The sequence below is a fragment of the Hypomesus transpacificus genome, chromosome 5 (genome assembly GCF_021917145.1).
Source record: "Hypomesus transpacificus isolate Combined female chromosome 5, fHypTra1, whole genome shotgun sequence".
Taxonomy (NCBI): domain Eukaryota; kingdom Metazoa; phylum Chordata; class Actinopteri; order Osmeriformes; family Osmeridae; genus Hypomesus; species Hypomesus transpacificus.
The window spans coordinates 1,878,753-1,895,156 of record NC_061064.1 but is presented as its reverse complement, the minus strand read 5'-3'; the positions used below and the strand labels follow the sequence as shown (position 1 = coordinate 1,895,156).

The 16,404-nt window shown below is 40.3% G+C and overlaps 1 protein-coding gene across 1 annotated transcript in view; it reads right to left on the bottom strand.

The window, feature by feature from the left end:
• Positions 1–9,360, bottom strand: part of tenm1 (teneurin transmembrane protein 1) — a 105,256-nt gene extending 95,896 nt beyond the window's left edge. Inside the window, exon 1 of the mRNA XM_047020726.1 lies at positions 9,100–9,360. The gene's annotated coding sequence lies outside the window, so the exon portion shown is untranslated. The remainder of the gene's footprint in view (positions 1–9,099) is intronic.
• Positions 9,361–16,404: the final 7,044 nt, after the last annotated feature.

Here is a 16,404-nt window from a genome sequence, read left to right as displayed (position 1 = left end):
GTTGACAGTCTAAATTACAGTTAAAATGTCATAATTTAGATGATGCCACTGACATGACCCAATGTTAGCAGTGCTGGCAGTACATGGATGATATTTGAATGAATACCGTCTACATTTCATGATATATTTGCTTCCTCTCAATATTTTCAAGGTTTCATTGAGTTTCTATCAGTAATAGTTCCTTACATTGATATATTGCATTTCCAGTTAATTTGTGGGTGAGTTTTAGGGTCAACCACTCTTTAAGGTACACTTAAAACCCTCTGTTGGTGAACAGTGTTTATTTCCGGACATCATTTTGCATTTCCCAATCAAAGAGATGAAGTAAACAGCTGCAAGTCAGTGTTCTCATAAATACTTGAATAGTTCTATGGCAAAATCGTTAGAACAGACATTACAGTAATTGCATTACATTCATTACCAGGACGCTAGCCTACATTCATTCTGAAGATGCCGTATCATTGACAGAATTTGTCTGGCTCATCCCAACCAGCAATCTTGTGATTCCGGAGTTCCACTCTAACCTCTCTCTCTTTTTCAGCTGCAATCCATCCATCCATCCCTTGCCTGGAAGTCCCTCTATGGTTTTCTAGGACAGGGTGTTAAGGCTTGCTTCGTGCCTGGTCTGTTTGGAGTCTTGATGTTCCTCTTTGATTTGAAACCTGAAAGCCTGCCCTTCACTGAAATGAAAAACGATTCTTTGAACATTTGAAAGGTTTTTAATAGATGGCCTGAGGTATGCTCACTTTTGAATTATAAGGTTTAAAGCCATTCTGTTTAGATTTTTTTTATTGTCATTTTTCCCCATTATTTAGAGAACTCACTCATAAATTGCAAAGTTTATAAAACATTTATTCTAAAACTGCTTTGGTTACATTAAACGGTTGCCTGAACTTTTTGTTCGTAAGCAAAGAGCCATGAATTCAGAAACAGCCTTACAGTATTATAATGATGGCTTACATGTTACAACCTGCATTAAGTAGCAGTTAAGTTGAGTAGACACTAATGCTGAATGATGCAATTATTGCAATACACTTAATAATGCTGTGCTCCAATTTTTCCTTTGAAGGGATTACCTGTTTCAGACGGAGTTTAATATATATACACATCAGATTTCTCAACACGTGCACAAGACAAAACCGTTCAATTCAAGACTCTTTATGCTCTCAACTGTCAAATATCCTGTACAGCAGTATGCCATTTTGGACACCATCTTTAAACAGTGGTGGCAATGCCACAAAGCATCACTGTTCAAATGTTTCACACAGCCAAAAGAATGACAGCAAAGATCTCTACAAATAAACAAGGGCTCCTCTATGGCTGCTGGCGCTGAAGAGGGATTCCGTCCCTTGTTAGTCTGGATGATCAAAGTTCTTACCCAATGATGTTGGACACAAGGTAAAGTACCTACAGGCCATTGAATCATTACCATAATTATAGCCCTTTCTTCTTCCCTGAACAGTGCACATCAAAAGATTCTCCCAGGTCGGTTTTAGGGAGGTCCTACCATAGGCACGAACAATATGACAGGTTCTTCAAAATGATGACAATTGTGTTGTCTATTCGACTATTTTTTTTAAAACGATGTGGTTTGTGATATAATATGATGTGCCTTGCTGATAGCACACTAATAAGAGTCAGTAATAACTCGGTGCCATGGTGTTCTACAGGATACACTCTAACAGTGTGGGTTGTGTTAGACGAAAGGTCTTTGAACAATTAAGAGCTGATACACCAATTAAGGAGTATCGTCAGTTCTGTTGGAGGAGATCTGAGTGAAGGCCAACCACTCATCACACATCACTGACTTCATCTCAGACACGGATAATTATTCTCGTCCTTCAGACACTCGTGTCCCGCCTCCAATCAGTGTCCACTAACTTGAGTCTGACATCAAGTGTTGGATGGAAGCAGAAGTAGCGTTGATAGACATGCATGTCAATACTGGGTTAGCATAGGGATCCATTTAGGGATGCAGCAAGACCTAAGCTGTAGACAGCAGATGAAGAGCTATATCCTACAAACATCATTACTTCCCTCTGCTCCTGTATCTGTGATAACTGCCTGTATAACATCATGACATATCTAAGAAACATGACATTAAAATGCGGGAATAGGCTGCCGTCCTCTGCATCATTTAAAGGGAAATTATGCTCAAGCCATACAGTAATTCATAATGAGTGTTATCAGTGGCCCAATGGGGGGCAGTGAGGGAGTATAGCTGCCACACAAACAACAGTAGGGGCGACTTATAGTGGTAGAGCTGAATAGGCTCCCACATGAAATCATATTGCATGTACAGCGTGGGGTTGCGTAATGGAATACAATACATACTTAACCATGTTATTTAAAGATTTTATGAAAATACAACGGTAATCGGTTTAAAGTTACATTTGAAGAATTAGGATTAATGGATTTCTACTTCAGAGATCACAGTCTTATCAAAGTGGCTATCTTGATGACTTCATGAGATGTTTAAGGACAAAAATATCCCACAATGGAGGGTAAAAAAATACAGAATCACCAGTTCCAAAAAATGAATCAAAACCGCTATAAATTCTCAAAAAAATTATCCTTTGGATTACATTACTGATCACAATTGAATGCAAGTAATCTGTAATCGGTGACACATTAGAGATTGTAATGCATTTAAGGGGTAACCTACTCAACCCTTTGTTTCAATTAATTTCTCAGTTATACTTAAAGCATCGATAGAGACCAGAGATAGATTCTATAGATTCTATAGATTCAGCCCACAAAATAGAGCTGAGAAAAACAACTCACTGCAACACCAAGATAAGTATCGGTTTGTAGTGGACATTACAGTAAAGTACACTTGCAACAAGACTATACTTTTTCTGCTCAGGATGTGCCCTCCTGTTGAGGATCTGTACTTGCTGAGCACTAGATAATCCCGCAGCTCTGTGATAAGGGGCTTCACTGTCCCCTGAAAGAGTCCTTGGATTCCCAGCACCTGGGGCTATCAGGGATACAGCCAAACAAAACCATTTGTTAGGATTATATGATTAGGAAACATCTCAGAAATAGATTTGTGGGTGTTCACCGGATTCAGCATATTCAACTACTTCATCACAGTAGACATGTTTTTACCGCAGCCGAACCTGAAACACGCATACCAATTATTATGTTCCCATAAAGAATTAGTTAAATTAGTTGACCCAGTTCCGGAATGCTTAATCCAAGGTTGCTGCATTAAATTAAATTGTCTCCCGAGCAAAGATCCCCACTACTAATTTAAATGTCTGATATATACTTTTTCAACAACATGAAAGAAACATGGTCATAAATCATTAATATACTGTACGCTTATTCAAAATTTGGCAAATTTGTGAGACATTAAATGGGCAATAGAAGATAGATCCTCATGAATAATTGATAAACCTCAATAATATCTTATGAATATATTTGCAATTTTAACATACTGTACTGTCACATGTGTTGATAAAAATGCCTTTGTAGTCAGGGAATTTCCAGTTGTATTTCCTTTGTTTAAAGTGAAGACACTTGCATTTTACAAAGCCCCATACTTCACAGTATTATATCTGCTTGGTTGAACCAAATATGGTAAAAACAAATGCTAAATTTGACACATAAAAAACTAGGCATTGTTAAAGTGACAGTGTTCTAACGTTGGCCCAAAGAAACTAAATCAGAGCAATTTAAATAATTAATTGGTGTCTGAACTCGAGGCACCTCCAGTTGCTGCATACCACATCTCATTACTGCAAGACACATCCCTTCAAGCCTCAACACATCCATCCTGTTCATCGGTCCAGCTTGAGCAGGATGTGCACAGAACAGTTACAGCATCCTTATCCACAAAGCCACAAAGGTATGAAAATGATATTTATGGTCCTCAGCAAGATTCAATTGGACCACAAAAAGACCACACCATTCTAAACAATATGGCTTAAATTGAATGCCAGGTACGATGACAAGGCAAAGATGGAGGCTTCTAACAGGACTGGAACTAGGAGGAGGATGATTCTATAAAACAAGTCAGAGATCTGGAAATGACACGGTCCATTCCCTGAGAAACCCATCCATGTGAAGATGTAATCTGGATTTACTTTTTATTTTTGAGGATATCAAATACATCAGATTACAGTTCTAATGTAGATCCCTCTAACCCTAACCCTACATCATATGTTAGTCCTAACAGGCTTGCAGTAGAGCTGGAATCATCCAACAGATTGCAAAACCAAAGGGTTTTCACTGTCATCTTTTTGTCATTCTTTTTAATCCATTCATTTCATTTAAGATTACAATCTAGAGAAAAGCCTGGATACACAGTAGGTGATTAGCCTATATGACACATTACATATTGCATGCAATGTACTTTGTAACAATTACCATCTTTCAGATTATGCTAGCATCCTTAGCAAACCAATCAGCAACAGCCCTGAGTCCAGTGGTAATGTGAGATATACTACAGTATATTTTCAGACACACTCTCACACACACTCACACACTCTCACACACACTCACACACACTCACAACCTCTCACACACTCTCACACACTCTCACACACTCTCACACACTCACACTCACACACACTCTCACACACTCTTACACACTATTGTTTTGGAGGCTGAAGCCCGGTACACTTGACTGCAGCCTCCTCCTGAGCTCTCCTGCTCTGGGGTCTGGTATTCTATCATCATCTTTCACCCTGTCACAGGGCCAGCAGACCTTCACAGGCAGGCCTGTGGTCTGTGAAGAAACCCCTCTCTCCTCCCACTCCCCCACCAGGACTAACGAAGCAAGCCAGGGGATGCAGGAGGCAAGCTGGAGCAGAGAGACGCCTCTCTCTCCAGCCTTACATTCAGATTAAAGGTGACTCGTCCTAATGCAATAACCCTTTTTTTAGCACGAGCATCATCTCTTGAAAAGTAATCTATAAATGGCAGGTTCATCTTTCGCAGCTTTGCAGAATATTCTAGGTTACGACCTGACAGGCACGTGCTTCCAGTCTGACTTCTCCTGTGCTTTGACACCTCTGGATTGTAAACATTCGGTGTCTGCTGCGGGTTGTGACAATGGCTAATGCACTGTTAGCTACACAAGGCTATCAAATGAAGTGCTAGAAGCATTGATTTCTCTGTTTAAGAGAAGCCATTTAGTTTGTCAACCAGTCTGCCCTTCACAATGGATGGTTTAAGATTTTCAGGGGATCCAATTTTCTGTGGTGGACTAAAATAGTACACTGTATTTAAGACAATTAATGGATGATGAATGTATTAAGAACTATACTTGCATGAGTTGCACTGGCTTGAATAAAGGCTGTCTGAGAGAAAAAAAAAAAAAATGTATATACAACAAATACAATAATAGTAGCATTTCTATTGCTCCCTGCTACTGTATGTTCCACTAAAGACAAATCAACAACCAAATGTGGTTAAAGCAGCTATCTACATGCACCTCATCTGTGACTCGTTTCAAATCTCCAGTACAGTTAAACCCAACTGTGCTCAATACAGTTACTCCATTACCTCTAGCAGTGAGTCATATTTGATCTCATTAGAATGGCTTTACTTACAATAACTAGAAACCATTGAAGAAGCATTTCAATGGGAGAAATAGAAAGGCTCCCTGGTAATTGACAAACACAAGCGATGAGTTCTCACGACAGTTTGTAAGCTGTTTGCTTTGCAGCTTGCTTGCTTTGCCACAAATGCAGTTTGCAGCAAATATCAACGGGGGGGGGTTGTCAAAAAAAGGGAGAAAGAGAGGAACGTTTTATGAGAAAGCTGATTATCCTAAGGATGGATAGACCACTCCCATAACAGCTTCTGATTTATATCCAAAGCCATGTATCAAACTGAGAAATCCACAGGGCATTCCCCGCAGACACATTCACTTCTGACAGGCTCGGGGGAACAATTTATTGTATGAGCAACAGCTTTCACTTCCAAGGGTCCTTATTGTACTGCGCTTCCGCAAAGAAGGTGTCAATCAGAATCTACCAATGTCAAACGTCTGCATGACGCTCACGCTATTGTCATCCCTCAACACGATGCGCTTTGACATTCAACTTTGGCTCCACCTTCCTGCATGGACAAGTCCTCAGATGCAACACATTATTCACCATCCTACCAGTGCGTCTGTCAGGTGCCTCTTCACATCGCTGCTGGCTGCGCCCACGTCCACCCGGCTTGTCCGCTCCCTGAACCCGTCTCTCAAACCAATCAACCATGCTGGACATGGAAAGTGTGTTCCATGTACTACTGAACACACTAAATCACACATCAGTCCAAACGAATTTGGGAAAACGTGTATAAACACGTATAAGACTAATGAGACTGACAAGCAAAAACAAGATGTGCTGCTACTATGAAATGTTAATTTATGCCAGTTAGTGAAGTATTGGCCTTCTGTAATATTTACTCTGTGTTCATTTAATAACAAGTAGAGTCTGGACTGTCAGACCAATTTATTTTTAGTTCATAAACTGCTGCCTTTTACTAATATTAAAGATCTTATATTTCTGCATTCTAAGAAATGACTGATAACGATTGGATTGCTAAAAGGTAAAGGTGCTTCCCAAACAGAATGATGGTCACACATAGCATTAAATATTTAAATATGATTAATCCCTGGGCAAAACATTAAAAACATATATGAATTATTCCACTTCACCATTACCTCATGTGCTAAAATAATATAGCAGTTTCGCTGTAATCATTAGGGTGAAGATGCATAGAAAAGGGGGATTTATATGGAAAGATATATATGGTAGCAGACTGCAAGAACAGGAAACAGGCCTCTGGGGAGACGAAAGGCAGTCAGGAGGATAGGAGGGTCATGGAAAATGATTGCTTTTGTTGTAAAGACTACAATCAATTTGACTGCAAGGTATGCCAAAGCCATAATTTGTGGGGGGAAAAAGTTTCAGTATGTCACAAAAGAGCATGGGCTGAAGACATGAATGTAGTAAATAACTGCCTGTGAAAAACTGATTTGTAGTGTTTGTGTCAACTACACACTTTAATTGCTCACCCACAATGTTTGGTGCTAAATTTTGTACAATACATTTACTTCTGGATGAGTGAGTTGAATCAAGTGGGACTCAAATTCAATCAGTATAATAGCCATTCTCATTTTCATCACAATATTGGTGGTCAAGGATTACATTTAGTCATTTAGCAGACGCTCTTATCCAGAGGATAAAATTAATACTGAACATTCCCAAGCAAAGACTACATTTATTAATATCTGTGTTGTATCTTTCATAGAAAGTAGGGGTCTGAAATACTACAGTACTTTATTGTAGAAATCTGTCTGCTAACCATGTTAGACACATACAGTAGTATTACTTATGTGACAGTATGAACACTGCTAAGCATGTGACTTGTTACCAATCACAAGGTGAAATGTTTTTCAAACCATCACTAACACATCCCATTAAGATATACTGATTAACACAGCAACCAACAATGGGATATACCTAGTACACAGTTTTGTATCAAGAAATATGAAGCTTAATTGTGATTGGGAAAGCCATCAATGTTGAATAGAACAATCTGGATGCATGTTAGGAATCAATCTTCACCATAGTCTAGAATACATGACCTATACAAACAATTATAAGCCCATTTTAACAGAGCACAGTCAGTTTACAGCTAATCGAGAGCTTCAGTATACCGTTTACACACTGAGCCCTACTCAACAATATTGTCTACTAGAAACTCCTGCATCATACTCCATCATCTTGGGATATTGTTGTTTAGACCTCATTCTTTTCGTTCCCAGAACTTGTATTGATAGAAACTGTTCCTGCATCAAGATGAGATGGAAGTGTGTATAAAAGGAACTGGTCGAAGCAAACATGGAGTCAACTATCAGAATGAATAATACTACGTAACACAAACAGTATGTGCAGCAATGAGAAACTGTTTACAAAAACAGGCTTCACCAATGGGATTTGATAAGCATTATGGAATAAAGCTTACATAGATTAAATAGATTGCTATAAAAATCAGGTTATATGAAATCAAAAGACAGCGTTTCCACACAAGCATATGGCTTAGTTTGTGTTAATTTCTAGATGGCAACTGAATTCTGCATACATTCTCTCTGGTTTGCATGATCTCTTCCACGATTTAACAACCCATTGGTCTGATCAGAATCCAGACAGGAACAAGAGGGTACAAGAGGATTCAGACTACCCAAGATTCAGTTGTTGATGAAACTTCAACTGAACGCATGTAAAACGGAGGCAACACGGATGGTTGCTTTTGATGAATGCAAGCTTGTGGCAAACGATAGTATATAATTTCAGAGCCAATTACCTGCCATCTTAATTCAACACCGTTTTGATATTTGCATACATGAATGTCAGGTAATTTTGGGAAATAAGCTAATATAGCCTACTTTTTGAAATTCCGTTAAATGGGTGATGCCCTGACCTGTCTTCATGTTTCAGTGTGATGCATCAACAAGGCATCATCTTTCACTTACAGCTGTGCACGAGCTGAATGTAGGCCTATAAAATTAAATTCCTAACACGTGTTATTGGTCTCAACTGTTCCCGGGCATCCCGTACACGGATACGATCTTACATGTTTACATGTTTACATGGTTACATGTTTGACAGGTGCTTGGAAGGACCCAGAAACACACTCCCACTTCATGTGGGATTCAGTAATGTAATTGTAGAATTGTACTATTTGCTAATTGGCACACATTCGTTGTTTTTAAGACTAACATGGCTGAGTGTAATAATCAAATCGGCTGCTATAGGGAAGTTTGTCGGGAATGTTGAGCGAACTAACTAATAACACTTCCAATGCAATATTTTTGCACTGCTAAGGCTTCGGATGGATGAAGTTTATGGCCGGTTCGTCAGAATATTTTCTTCACTGTATGGGCAACTATCAAATCATCATGGGCCCGTACAAGGATAATACTCCAGCACATTTTACAATAGAAACAGCACAACATAAAATGCAGCATCTTACTGTTCAGCACAACCGTTAAACTGGGGTACAATTTGAATTAGCAGCGTATTATTAAGTAGACATGCTGAACTGAGCAATAAATCTGCAATGAACGATTTGAAAACATCATGTGCTTACCTTTGCAAGATGTGATCATACCGGAGATTTAGTCCAATAGCTTCAATTTGTTGAAATAAGAAGACTCCCGTTCGGCTTTATCCCGGTGTATCCTTGGCAAACAACGCAATGATGCTGACTCGGTTGAGCTAAACTCGTCTGCTAGATTGGAAGCTTTGTGGACGTCGCAAAGAAATGCAGTTGGTTTGTGGAGAAGAACCGGTGTATATTCAGAGTGGTTTCCTATTATCAAGGGGTTATGATTCAACTCCTAGTCTTCAGAATGTGTCAAGTCTACAATCTCATATTCAGCGTTAGTGGAATATACCATATGCTTCAGCTTGGGAGGGGGTGTGGCGTGCCAATAATCACCACTCCAACAACCCATCTATGACGAGGCGAAAGGTGCATTAACTGGTGCCACGTTGATAAACGGTACCCAGAAACTTAACTCCATGTTAAATATAATGTGTTTTAGCCACTTCATTTAATTAGATAGCCACATGTATATTCCATATGTTCACTGTTTAAAAAGACAGTCAGTGTAAAATTCTAGATCACTGGTTAGCCTATCAGTATCCCACAACATATTCAGCTAAATAACAGATTCCCATAACTGCAGTTGATGTTAACATAAATGACTGAAAACGTGTGTAGGCTACAGTATACTCTCACTCTTGGCAAACCCAACCCAGGCATTTTCGTCCCAGTCATACATTTAAAGTAGACAATATGCAGCATGAACAATGATGGATGCAGACAGATCCAGACCGGCAAGGGAAACAACCCGGTTAGAGAACTGGATGCTTTTTCCAGTTAGTATTCAAGGCTGCTACCTTATCATGGCTAATTTGAATTGCAATCTGTTTGCGCTAGGGTCCTGCCAGGGGGGACCAAGGACTGAGTCTTATAAACTCTGGGAGGCCACACTCTTGTGCGTCAAGGCAACGTGATTAATCAATACAGCAGGTTTAAATACATACAGGCTCGCTGCATCATTGAGCATTATCAAGGAATATTTAATAGGTCTACAAAAAGCAGGGTAAAGAGAAGGGTTTTCAGACTAAAGGTATGTCTACTGTATCTATAAAACCCTTAAAGATACTTAAATTGTTTATTGTTATTTAAAGAAAATACTGTGTAAAGGTCATGCATAAAAGTGTATTGTTTCATTTTTTCTGTCTGTTTTTATTTCTTTTTTGATCTTGTCTTATTGTAAGTTTGCAGGGATACACCTGAGGGGAAATTAATCCTATCTTTCACACAGCAGTCACTTACTGTAAGCATGAAAAATACCATAGCCTCTGTTGGTGATTTTTAAAAACAGTTTTGATGGGTAATCACATTTTCAGTAGGCTGGTTCTGTGTTGGAAAGAAACTGCTTCTGTGTACTGTTGTGACAGTATGAGATGAACCTTTTGTTTGACAAACTGACTTTCTCCCTGTCTCTTTCTCTCCCTGTCTCTCTCCCTGTCTCTCTCTCCCTCCCTGTCTCTCTCTCTCCCTGTCTCTCTCTCCCTGTCTCTCTCTCTCCCTGTCTCTCTCCCTCCCTTTCCCTCTCTCCCTGTCTCTCTCTCCCTGTCTTTCTCTCTCTCTCCCTGTCTCTCTCAACTTTGTTGAAGTCACAGCCAAGAGACAGAGCTTCCCCGGATGCTTTGATCTGAGTCTGAGCAAAGACAGGTAATCCTGACGCACACTCCAACTGCCGCTGCATTAATCTCACAGTGGAACAGATCAGGGGACTGGATCAGAGATTATCTATCATATGCTGCACACTTGATCACAGTAAAAGCAGATTATACTACAATGACTGAACCTTCAAGGCAAAGTCTGACTTGAAACCCAACAGCACTTTGATTATGTTTGTCTGCCCATGATAGCTGTATTTGCCTTTTTGGCTGTGTGTCCTTACTGCCTGAACCACAAGAACAAGGCTGGGTAAAGTAACAGAATGCATGGGTTTTACTGATAGGAGATATAGGGGTTAAAATGGGAGTAAATTCTAGCAGAGATCATTACTCCCTACCTTGTTAAGGCACAAATGATAGCTTGCTCTATTGCAAAAGGTAAGCGAGGGGGAACATTTTCTAAATCATTGAAGCCTGTGATTGAAATTAAAGTTTATGACAAGAAGAGTCTCAGTTATTTAACAAGCGTGGAGGTCTTACTGGGTATGAGCTACAGGACAGCCTTCACCAACACAGAAAGTCAAAACGTGAAACATCTCTTTAACGTACAAGTTGACAGTTGGCAACACATTGTTCCAGTTATGCAACGATCCCAGTGACTGCACAGCAAGCTTCTATTAGCACGTTATTGTTAGTGTCCTTGGAATTTGACCTCTGCCTTTATCTGGATCTCTAACCTGCTGGTTGCATGATGAGGCTTTACACCATGTGTGATTAATTCAAAAGAAGGTTAGGGCGGTAAAACCGGATATGTTCATGATATTGTAGGCCTACGATCCAAAGCAATGTAGGAATGTACAAAACCCACAACAAAAACGATGTGATTTTATTCCAATGCCAGAGAGTAAAAGTATTTGGTATGTAGTCTTATAAGGTTCTGGCAAGGTTACAGAATGTGCGGTTGCTTTTTTTTGTCAGCTCAACTAGGTTACAAAAAGCCTTGAAAATGCTTAAGATGCAAAATACTATTCCTTGTTCTCAAGTGAATCATCTACTTCCTTATCGTAGGTATTTGTCAGCTATTAAGAACTAGCGTTAGATGAGTGTACGGACTGAAAATTCACCTCAAGATTGAATCCCTGTGCTCTGAACCTCGTGGTTCTCTCACTAAGAAAAGAAAACTGCCTTCATCAAATTTGGAAGCCTTTTTTTTCTGACCCTCTCCATCCCCTGTCACATTAGATTTTCACCGCTCCTTTCTTGACATCTCGTTGAATTTCAAAAGATTGGAGTGATGCAAGTGTTGTGTCTGGTCCAAGGACAGTCAGCAAATGTTTGCCACAGACAGGCGGTTCTGCAGTGAGGTTTAAATCCTTCCTTACCTGCCACTGACTACACGGGGGGAGGGGGGGGGGGGGGGGGAGACGAGTCTTGTCTCCGAGGTCTCCCCAACCTTGTCGTCAAGAAGCACGTGAATGGCAACACCTCGTGTAGCGCGTCACACAGGTAAGGCCAGGCTTCTGTATTACTTAATCGTTGAGGGTTTGGAGGGTGAGTTTCTATCAAATGGTCTCGACAGAGATGGCAAAAGTACACACATCCAAGGCCGGATCTACCATATGGGCAATCTGGGCACGTGCCCAGGTGTCCTTGGGCATAGAGGGGCCCTCCCTGATCAGAGAATTGTATAATTTTATAAATATATTTTTAGCTACCTAAAAACAGTCTACACAAGGCTTGGTTGGCTTGAAAATTATCCAATCAGAATAAAAGGAAAGTTGTGTACAAAAAGTTTTATATGAGTACCCTTTGTGTTGAATTATTTTTAAACTAATGTATCCAAAGGTAAAAAACAAATACAAAAATAATTTGTTTACAAAAAAAGTTTACAAATAACAAATAGATAGTTATTAATTAATCGACTTAAAGTACAGAAAAATCGACTTAAAGTACAGTAAAATTTAAGCTATCGCTACGTAGCTATAGCCTTTGAATTGATCAAACGTCACTCTGCTTTTTCTTCTGCCTCTAAGTCTGCTTTCTTCCAGATCTCTTTTATGGCATTGTAGTCCTGTCAAAGAGGATCTCATTGTGCCCTGGAGAAGCACTCATTTGAATGCATAAGTGAATAATGAATATGCTCCAAAGCAATTAGCTAGTCATGTCTGGACATCTTGTACTTATGTGTTCTAATGAGAGGCAATAAAGCTAAAAGCATGGCTTTCAGCCTCCAGAAAATTAGTGTAATTGTGAATACCTGACAACTGGGGAGGAAGTAGTGCCCATAATATCAAAAAATTGGCAGCTGAGTTGAAGGTAAACAAATTGGGAAAATCCAACTCAATGTTTCTTTTTTGAACACAAGAATGATTCTTAGACATTCTTACATTTGCTTACAATCTGCTTACACACAATAATACCAAACTATCTGTTCTAGGGATACGGGCCTTTATTTTGATATGTAGGCTTTAACATGAAAAACTGAGATTAACTGTACCTGTTATATGACTAAATATGGTGGCCCAGATTAATACTGACAGTTCAATGCTGTACTGTACAGTAGCTATCATTTCATCTAGCCTAGCACACAAGCTTTTAATACTAAATTCAGTAGGCTGTGTCTAATGTTAAATGAGTACCTTCCCAGCTCGTGGCACATTTGGTCCGTGTGACGTCCCCACCATCGTCTCCCCCCGTCCCCGCCCGTCCCCCCCAAGATCTGCTTCCTGAGATGAGGTCAGGCCCAGCTTATACACACCCTCCCTCCCTGGGGGTATGGAGATCTCACTTAATGGAATGGAAAACTGGAGCTTTTCCCAGATTGTCCTTCCTCGCCTGGCAGCTGAGTCACGTGTCCAGCATCCTTCCATACCGGGACCTCTGTCTTTCCTGCAGATGGGGGAAGAGACATGATGGATTTTAGCACAGTGTCAGGACCACACACAGCAGTTCCTGATGAGAACAATACATCTGTGCTTTCAGAGTAAACAGAGGCAGAGCGAGAGGAGCAGTCTGTTCATGCCAGGGGACAAACTGCCTTCTGGTTTCATTTTCTTTTCCTCAGCAACGGGGCAGCACATAAAGTGTAGTGTCAAACACTGGAAACATTGTCATCTCCAACTACTGGGTGACTTGTATTCAAGCTTTCTTAGCCTCAAGGCTGGTTGATACAGCAATGGCACCATGGAGATGGAATATGTAACACACATGTGACATAACATTCTTACATTGCAGCTAAGTTAGGGTAAGGCGTTGGACAGTGTACAGTTCTCCTAAGACTGTCCATCAAACAAGTGAAATTATTATTTTTGCCGTGTATCTTTTGATCATGTGTTGGCCTTTTAATAATATCCAGCTGTAATAATATCCAGCTGCAGTACATTTACAGTATACATTTTGCCAGAGATATTGTTAGCTTGCACACTACAAGGACTCTACATTACACTCTTAATTTATTTCTTATTTAAAGTATTACATTTAAATGTGTCTGTTTTCACACAACCATTTGTAGCTATCATACTTTATAGCTGGATCATTATTTAGTACACCCTCAGTAAGACCATTAGCACTATATCTCATCAACAAATGAATATGCTAATAGCTGTGGCTGTGTGACCATATCTCCATATCTGGGGTCCTTCTGGTCTCTGCAGAAAATAACATTGTGCCAGATCGTGAAACAGGTCATTAATTTGGGTGCTATGGCCTGATGTGTAATTGGGTGCTGGAGTTCTATTCCCTTGACTCATAACATCAAACCGAATCCACTCTTGGTTGTTAGTTCCCCCTGGGTAGTTTTATTTGTACAAAGTTTCTCAAGTGAAAACAAAACTGGAAAAACACTAATGGCTATTAATTGTGTTAAACCGAGAGGCCATTAAGTGGGTGGCTGGGCATTAAGGGGAACACACCACTCTCACTGTTTTGGCCATGCTGTGACTGTATTAACTCAGGTCAAACCAGTGGGATTCAGTCACGCTCAAGTCATATCTTCATATGACCTAGTCCACGTCCAGCACTGAAAGATAACAAGCTAACAATTAGCATGACACTAAACAGAATAAATGTCATGGAGGAAGTGATGTTGTTGTCAGGGTAATCATGTGATCATTTGACTGAAGCTGAAAAAATTACATTAAAATGTTGTACAGTCAAAAGGTATCGTCAGAGAGTACTTTAACAGTCTTTTCTCTTAAAAACGCCAAGCAGAACAGGTTCTCAGTATGTCTTCTCTTGACGTTTTCAAAGGCATTCCTAACACAGCCCCGGCAACATGAGGATGAAGGTGAAAACAGGACCGTAGTTGAGGAAAGGATGTACTCAACCTCTAACTCTTCAGGGTTCAGACAGTGAACTGTCTGTGCAGATAAACAAGAGAACATTGAACACGTCAAACACCCACCATCCTCCTAGGCATGTCCAATAACCCAGAACCACAGCACAGGCTGCACATGCTACTGTATCCATGTCGTCTATAATGGTCAAAATGCTCTTTCAACAGTAATGAAATTCTAGCCTGTGGCTCTATTGAATTGAGATGAATGCTTCTCCAAGTTTTACATCAGAAAGTTCTAGAAGTTCATTTGTACACCTCAGTCTGACTTTAGCACAATAATGAGAGTTCACACTGTGGGACCTAAGCAATGTCACCTAGCTAAAGGCACAAGGCTGTGTGTACAGCTGTCTCTGGTCTGCCACAGAGAAGATCTTTCATTTATACACACAGTGTTCATTCAGTGTTCTTCAGTAGTGTGGGTGCAGGGGGTGCACTTGGTTCCTTTCCCAGGCCACTCCAGGGTTGCCCCTCCACCTGCGGTGGTTCAGAGAGAGAGTCTCTCCGCCAGAGATGCAGCGCAAATGAAGCAGATAAACGATCCTGGGCTGTCCTCCAATGCTACCCCTCTTCAGGAACACCGCCTCCAGGGAACCCAAGACGTCTCCAACAAAACATGTAATCTCCCATGTGCACTAAATCCTTCTGAGGTTGCCTCCACCAAGGCCTGAGCTGTGAGACTGGGCACAATGTAACTATTTTTACATAGTTATTTATGTTCAGCTCACCAGACAACTCACATTCAGTTACAATAAAATGTGGAACTGTGATCTTTTATGGATTTTCAGTGAATGGGACAGGAAAATAAGGTCTGTTGTTCGTCCATGGATGATCAAAGCTATTCAATACTTCCTTCTGTTTTTATATATCTGAGACTTCCTACAGTAGATTTTGATCAAATGAACTGTAAATAGGATAAAAAAAGATTGGTTTACAATCAGAAAAGCAGTTTGTCCCTGAGACGTGATCGTATTTTGTCGATGGAAAAAGAAGCTGGCTTCCTTACAACTTACAACAACATTGACAGATTGCATGTAACAAACTGCAGAAGAACAATACAATTATTCTACAAGCTTTATGGGAAAACAAAGCCCCTTTTCCGGCGTACAGTAGCGGGATCTGGCCACCGAGAGAGCCAAAGAAGGAGAATACAGAGATTATGGTTTAGTACTGTGGTAGAAGAGCTGAGATTCAATTAGAGCTGAAAAGCCTCCTTAGATAAGAGCTTCATAAGAGTCTCACATACCAGAGCATGTGCACGGGTCCATCGCAGCTACATCCTCCCAGTTACAGCCAGACTTGGTGTCACATCCTCCCAGTTACAGCCAGACTTGGTGTCTAGCAGACAAGTAACAGTACCTGATT